General features: G+C 41.7%; 1 protein-coding gene across 6 annotated transcripts in view; it reads left to right on the top strand.

The window, feature by feature from the left end:
* Positions 1–7,500, top strand: part of LOC110494899 (disks large homolog 4) — a 121,800-nt gene that overhangs the window by 35,465 nt on the left and 78,835 nt on the right. The window lies entirely within an intron of this gene.

Below are 7,500 nucleotides of genomic sequence, written 5' to 3'. Positions count from 1 at the left end.
TTAACATTGCTTTGAGTTAGCCTAGGTTTGAGTCAGCCTAGCTTTGAGTTAGCCTAGCTTTGAGTCAGCCTAGCTTTGAGTTAACATTGCTTTGAGTTAGCCTAGGTTTGAGTCAGCCTAGCTTTGAGTTAGCCTAGCTTTGAGTTAAACCTAGGCTAACTCAAAGCAATATTGAGTCAGCCTAGCTTTGAGTTAGCCTAGCTTTGAGTCAGCCTAGCTTTGAGTTAGCCTAGCTTTGAGTTAGCCTAGCTTTGAGTTACCATTGCTTTGAGTTACCATTGCTTTGAGTTAGCCTAGCTTTGAGTCACCCTAGCTTTGAGTTAGCCTAGCTTTGAGTTAGCCTAGTTTTGAGTCAGCCTAGCTTTGAGTTACCCTAGCTTTGAGTCAGCCTAGCTTTGAGTTAACCTAGCTTTGAGTCAGCCTAGCTTTGAGTTAGCCTAGCTTTGAGTCAGCCTAGCTTTGAGTGTCTCTGTCCGGAATATTTGCTCTCTTGAGGGGGATACTAAGAAGCAAGCTAGATCTACTCAGGCTTTTATAACGCTAGTCAGCTTCAGTTAGCTTCACATTCCAGCTCAGCCTTTTATAACGCTAGCCAGCTTCAGTTAGCTTCACATTTCAGGTCAGGCTTTTATAACGCTAGCCAGCTTCAGTTAGCTTCACATTTCAGGTCAGGCTTTTATAACGCTAGCCAGCTTCAGTTAGCTTCATATTCCAGGTCAGGTTTTTATAAAGCTAGCCAGCTTCAGTTAGCTTCATATTCCAGGTCAGGTTTTTATAAAGCTAGCCAGCTTCAGTTAGCTTCACATTCAAGCTCAGCCTTTTATAACGCTAGCCAGCTTCAGTTAGCTTCATATTCCAGGTCAGGTTTTTATAAAGCTAGCCAGCTTCAGTTAGCTTCACATTCAAGCTCAGCCTTTTATAACGTTAGCCAGCTTCAGTTAGCTTCATATTCCAGGTCAGGTTTTTATAAAGCTAGCCAGCTTCAGTTAACTTCACATTCCAGCTCAGGCTATATCAGTACTACGAAGATGGATATTGATCGTGCACCTGCAACTCTCTCAAGCCTGCTCGAGCTTGGCATGTAACTGCACGTTGATGTCGCACAAGGTTAGTCAAACGACAAACTCTCGAGACAATACTGAAACATCAATCCATGGGTGAGTCAGTGCCACATTTTCATTTGTGCCAAAATGAAAATGGATGAAAAGTTATCTTGCAAATCCAGCTATGGAGTGAAAGGCTTTTAGAATCAGCTATGGAGTGAAAGGCTTTTAGAATCAGCTATGGTCTGAAAGGCTTTTAGAATCAGCTATGGTCTGAAAGGCTTTTAGAATCAGCTATGGAGTGAAAGGCTTTTAGAATCAGCTATGGAATGAAAGGCTTTTAGAATCAGCTATGGAGTGAAAGGCTTTTAGAATCAGCTATGGAATGAAAGGCTTTTAGAATCAGCTATGGAGTGAAAGGCTTTTAGAATCAGCTATGGAGTGAAAGGCGTTTAGAATCAGCTATGGACTGAAAGGCTTTTAGAATCAGCTATGGAGTGAAAGGCTTTTAGAATCAGCTATGGAGTGAGAGGCTTTTAGAATCAGCTATGGAGTGAAAGGCTTTTAGAATCAGCTATGGAGTGAAAGGCTTTTAGAATATGCTATGATCTGAAAGGCTTTTAGAATCAGCTATGATCTGAAAGGCTTTTAGAATCAGCTATGGAATGAAAGGCTTTTAGAATCAGCTATGGAGTGAAAGGCTTTTAGAATCAGCTATGGAGTGAAAGGCTTTTAGAATCAGCTATGGAGTGAAAGGCTTTTAGAATCAGCTATGGAGTGAGAGGCTTTTAGAATCAGCTATGGAGTGAAAGGCTTTTAGAATCAGCTATGGAGTGAAAGGCTTTTAGAATCAGCTATGGAGTGAAAGGCTTTTAGAATCAGCTATGGAGTGAGAGGCTTTTAGAATCAGCTATGGAGTGAGAGGCTTTCAGAATCAGCTTTGGAATGAAAGGCTTTTAGAATCAGCTATGGTCTGAAAGGCTTTTAGAATCAGCTTTGGAATGAAAGGCTTTTAGAATCAGCTATGGAGTGAAAGGCTTTTAGAATCAGCAATGATCTGAAAGGCTTTTAGAATCAGCTATGGAGTGAGAGGCTTTTAGAATCAGCTATGGTCTGAAAGGCTTTTAGAATCAGCTTTGGAATGAAAGGCTTTTAGAATCAGCTATGGAGTGAGAGGCTTTTAGAATCAGCTATGATCTGAAAGGCTTTTAGAATCAGCTTTGGAATGAAAGGCTTTTGGAATCAGCTATGGAGTGAAAGGCTTTTAGAATCAGCTATGGAGTGAAAGGCTTTTAGAATCAGCTATGGTCTGAAATGCTTTTAGAATCAGCTATGGAATGAAAGGCTTTTAGAATCAGCTATGGTCTGAAAGGCTTTTAGAATCAGCTATGGAATGAAAGGCTTTTAGAATCAGCTATGATCTGAAATGCTTTTAGAATCAGCTATGGAGTGAAAGGCTTTTAGAATCAGCTATGGTCTGAAATGCTTTTAGAATCAGCTATGGAATGAAAGGCTTTTAGAATCAGGCTTTTTACAGACAGGATCTTGACAGACAGGATCTTGACAGACAGGATCTTGACAGACAGGCTCTTGACAGACAGGCTCTTGACAGACAGGCTCTTGACAGACAGGCTCTTGACAGACAGGCTCTTGACAGGCTCTTTCTGTCATTACTAAATGCGTTCTGTGATTACTAAATGCTTTCTGTAATTACTAAATGTCTTGTGTAATTACTAAATGTATTCTGTGATTACTAAATGCATTATGTCATCGCTAAATGCATTCTGTCATTACTAAATGCATTATTTGATTTCTAAATGCATTATGTGATTACTAAATGCGTTCTGTGATTACTAAGTGAGTTCTGTTATTACTAAATGCATTCTGTGATTACTAAATGCGTTCTGTTATTACTAAATGCATTTATAGATTATTAAATGCATTTATAGATTATTAAATGCATTCTGTGATTACTAAATGCATTCTGTGATTACTAAATGCATTATGTGATTACTAAATGCGTTCTGTTATTACTAAATGCGTTCTGTTGTTACTAAATGTGTAATGTGAGGGAAGTGAGAGTGATTATTTTGAATCAGCTATGGAATGAAAGGCTTTTAGAATCAGCTATGGTCTGAAAGGCGTTTAGAATCAGCTATGGTCTGAAAGGCTTTTAGAATCAGCTATGGAGTGAAAGGCTTTTAGAATCAGCTATGGACTTAAATGCTTTTAGAATCAGCTATGGAGTGAAAGGCTTTTAGAATCAGCTATGGAGTGAAAGGCTTTTAGAATCAGCTATGGTCTGAAATGCTTTTAGAATCAGCTTTGGTCTGAAAGGCTTTAAGAATCAGCTATGGAGTGAAAGGCTTTTAGAATCAGGCTTTTTACAGACAGGATCTTGACAGACAGGATCTTGACAGACAGGATCTTGACAGACAGGCTCTTGACAGACAGGCTCTTGACAGACAGGCTCTTGACAGACAGGCTCTTGACAGACAGGCTCTTGACAGGCTCTTTCTGTCATTACTAAATGCGTTCTGTGATTACTAAATGCTTTCTTTGATTACTAAATGCATTCTGTGATTACTAAATGCATTCTGTCATTACTAAATGCATTATTATTATTTTTTATATTTTACCTTTACTTAACTAGGCAAGTCAGTTAAGAACAAATTATTGTTTTCAATGACGGCCTAGGAACAGTGGGTTACTGCCTGTTCAGGGGCAGAACGACCTTGTCAGCTCGGGGGTTTGAACTTGCAACCTTCCGGTTACTTGTCCAACGCTCTAACCACTAGGCTACCCTGCCGCCCCTTGATGTGATTACTAAATGCATTATGTGATTACTAAATGCATTGTGTGATTGCTAAATGCGTTCTGTGATTACTGAGTGCGTTCTGTTATTACTAAATGTGTTGTGTGATTACTAAATGTGTTGTGTGATTACTAAATGTGTTGTGTGATTACTAAATGTGTTGTGTGATTACTAAATGTGTTCTGTTATTACTAAATGCATTATGTGATTACTAAATGCGTTGTGTGATTACTAAATGCATTATGTGATTACTAAATGTGTTGTGTGATTACTAAATGTGTTGTGTGATTACTAAATGTGTTCTGTTATTACTAAATGCATTATGTGATTACTAAATGTGTTGTGTGATTACTAAATGTGTTGTGTGATTACTAAATGTGTTGTGTGATTACTAAATGCGTTCTGTTATTACTAAATGCGTTCTGTTATTACTAAATGCGTTCTGTTATTACTAAATGCATTCTGTTATTACTAAATGCGTTCTGTTATTACTAAATGCGTTCTGTTATTACTAAATGCGTTCTGTTATTACTAAATGCGTTCTGTTATTACTAAATGCGTTCTGTTATTACTAAATGCGTTCTGTTATTACGAAATGTGTAATGTGAGGGAAGTGAGAGTGATTCTTTTGGAACTTTTGTGAGTGTAATGTTTACTGTTAATTCTTATTGTTTATTTTACTTTGGTTTATTATCTATTTCACTTACTTTGGTAATATTAACATATGTTTCCCATGCCAATAAAGCCCTTAAATTGAATTGAAATTGAAAATTGAATTGAGAGGGGTAGGGAGGCAGACCTGGCTCTCAAGAGAAGACAGGCTATGTGCTCACTGCACACAAAATGAGTTGGGCACTTCCTAACCTCCTGCCAGGACCATAATAGAGACATATTTCCCTCAGATTACACAGACCCACAGAATTCGAAAACAAACCCAATTTTGATAAACTCCCATATCTACTGGGTGAAATTCCACAGTGTGCCATCCCAGCAGCAAGATTTGTGACCTGTTGCCACGAGAAAAGGGCAACCAGTGAAGAACAAACACCATCGTAAAAACAACCCATATTTCTGTTTATTTATTTTCCCTTTTGTACTTTAACTATTTGCACATGATATTATATTTGAAATGTCTTTATTATTTTGGAACTTTTGTGAGTGTAATGTTTACTGTTCATTTTTAAAATATGTTTATTGTCTACTTCAGTTGCTTTGGCAATGTTAATGTGTTTCCCATGCCAATAAAGCCCTTAGATTGAAATATGAGGGAGGGAGGGAGGGAGGGAGGGAGAGAGAGAGAGAGAGAGAGAGAGAGAGAGAGCGAGAGAGAGAGAGAGAGAGAGAGAGAGAGAGAGAGAGAGGGAGGGAGATATGAAGGAGAACATATTGAAATAATTCTACTTCAGACACTGAGAGGTAAAAATAGATATAGCTAGTGCTATATTTGGGCTCCAACTCTGTTTTAAGTTGTGATCTCTCTCTCGCACCTGCACACACACATGCACACACACGTGCACACACACATGCACACACACGTGCACATTTTTAAATAAAAAAATATTCAGACCCTTTTCTGTGAGACTTGAAATTGAAATTGAGCTCAGGTGCATCTTGTTTCCACCTGTGGTAAATTCAATTGATTGGACATGATTTGTAAAGCACAGCTGTATAAGGTCCCACAGTTGACAGGTTTCAGGAGAAGACCCAGATGCAGACAGTGTTGAAGTAACAACAGTTTATGACTAGAACAGGCGGCAAAACTACAGGTCAAGGACAGGCAGAGAATCCAGATCAGAGTCCATAAGGTACAGAACACCAGGCAGGCTCAGGGTCAGGGTCAGGCTCAGGCTCAGGCTCAGGCTCAGGCTCAGGCTCAGGCTCAGGCTCAGGCTCAGGCTCAGGGTCAGGCTCAGGGTCAGGCTCAGGCTCAGGCTCAGGCTCAGGGTCAGGCTCAGGCTCAGGCTCAGGGTCAGGCTCAGGCTCAGGGTCAGGCTCAGGCTCAGGCTCAGGCTCAGGGTCAGGGTCAGGCTCAGGCTCAGGCTCAGGCTCAGGGTCAGGCTCAGGGTCAGGCTCAGGCTCAGGCTCAGGGTCAGGCTCAGGGTCAGGCTCAGGCTCAGGCTCAGGCTCAGGGTCAGGCTCAGGGTCAGGCTCAGGGTCAGGGTCAGGGTCAGGCTCAGGCTCAGGCTCAGGCTCAGGGTCAGGCTCAGGCTCAGGCTCAGGGTCAGGCTCAGGGTCAGGCTCAGGGTCAGGCTCAGGGTCAGGCTCAGGCTCAGGGTCAGGGTCAGGGTCAGGCTCAGGCTCAGGGTCAGGGCAGACAGAATGGTCAAAACCGGGAAAACTAGAGAACAAGAACTTCAGAAAAGACGGGGGAGAAAAACGCTGCTAGGCAACAGACAAACAGAGAACACAGGTATAAATACACAGAGGATAATGAGGGGAGACACCTGATGGGGGGTGAAGACACATAGGTGAAACAGAACAGGGTGTGACAGTCAGAGCAAAAACCAAGCCATGAGGTCGAAGGAAATGTCCGTAGAGCTCCGAGACAGGATTGAGTCGAGGCACAGATCTGGGGAAGGGTAACAAGAACCCGATGTTCACTCTGACAGAGCTCCAGTTCCTCTTTGGAGATGGGAGAACCTTCCAGAAGGACAACCAATCTGCAGCACTCCACCAATCAGGCCTTTGTGGTAGAGTGGCCAGACGGAAGCCACTCCTCAGTAAAAAGCACATGAAAGCCCGCTTGGAGTTTGCCAAAAGGCACCTAAAGACTCTCAGACTATGAGAAACAAGATTCTCTGGTCTAATGAAACCAGGATTGAACTCTTCGGCCTGAATGCCAAGCATCACGTCTGGAGGAAACCTGGCACCATGATGGTGAAGCATGGTGGTGGCACCATCCCTATGGTGAAGCATGGTGGTGGCAGCATCATGCTGTGGGGATGTTTTCAGTGGCAGGGACTGGGCGACTAGTCAGGATAGATGGAAAGATGAACGGAGCAAAGTACAGAGAGATCCTTGATGAAAACCTGGTCCAGAGCGCTCAAGCCCCACGACCCAAAGCACACAGCCAAGACAACGCAGGACTGGCTTTGGGACAAGGCTCTGAATGTCCTTGAGTGGTGTAGTGGAAATTTCCTGTATTTACCAAATCATGAGAGCAAACCACACACAAGTCAGAGTTATCATAAAGTCCATCTTTAATTATATGAGCTCCATCACAACCCTGTGACTCTCAGATCAATTCAGTGTCTATAAATGAATTCTCTGAGAGTGCTTAAAAAATAGTTCTTAGTATCATTTATAGCCAAGACACACCCATCTCAACTCACATGACGAATAACAGATCTTAGGAACAGTACAAAGGAAGACTTTACTTGAGAGAGGAGTATTCCATAGCCAGACAGCATTAGCTATAAATTATCATTCAGTTTGCTCTCCTAAAACGAGGTTCTACTTCTCGTTCTTGGTACAACATAGTACCAAGACATTAGAATATATATTGTCATTTTAGACACTCCCATTCTGGACAAGCTCACGGAGACACAGTGACTGGCACACAGACGTTGTGGAGCGAAGAGATAATTGGTTCCCCCTCAATCATCCCTTCACATGGTTTAAAAGATATGTTTACATATGAAG

The sequence above is a fragment of the Oncorhynchus mykiss genome, chromosome 9 (assembly GCF_057628025.1).
Source record: "Oncorhynchus mykiss isolate SJ-2025 chromosome 9, ASM5762802v1, whole genome shotgun sequence".
Classification (NCBI taxonomy): domain Eukaryota; kingdom Metazoa; phylum Chordata; class Actinopteri; order Salmoniformes; family Salmonidae; genus Oncorhynchus; species Oncorhynchus mykiss.
Note: the sequence above shows the minus strand (reverse complement) of the source record. Positions and strands in the feature narration are given on the sequence as shown.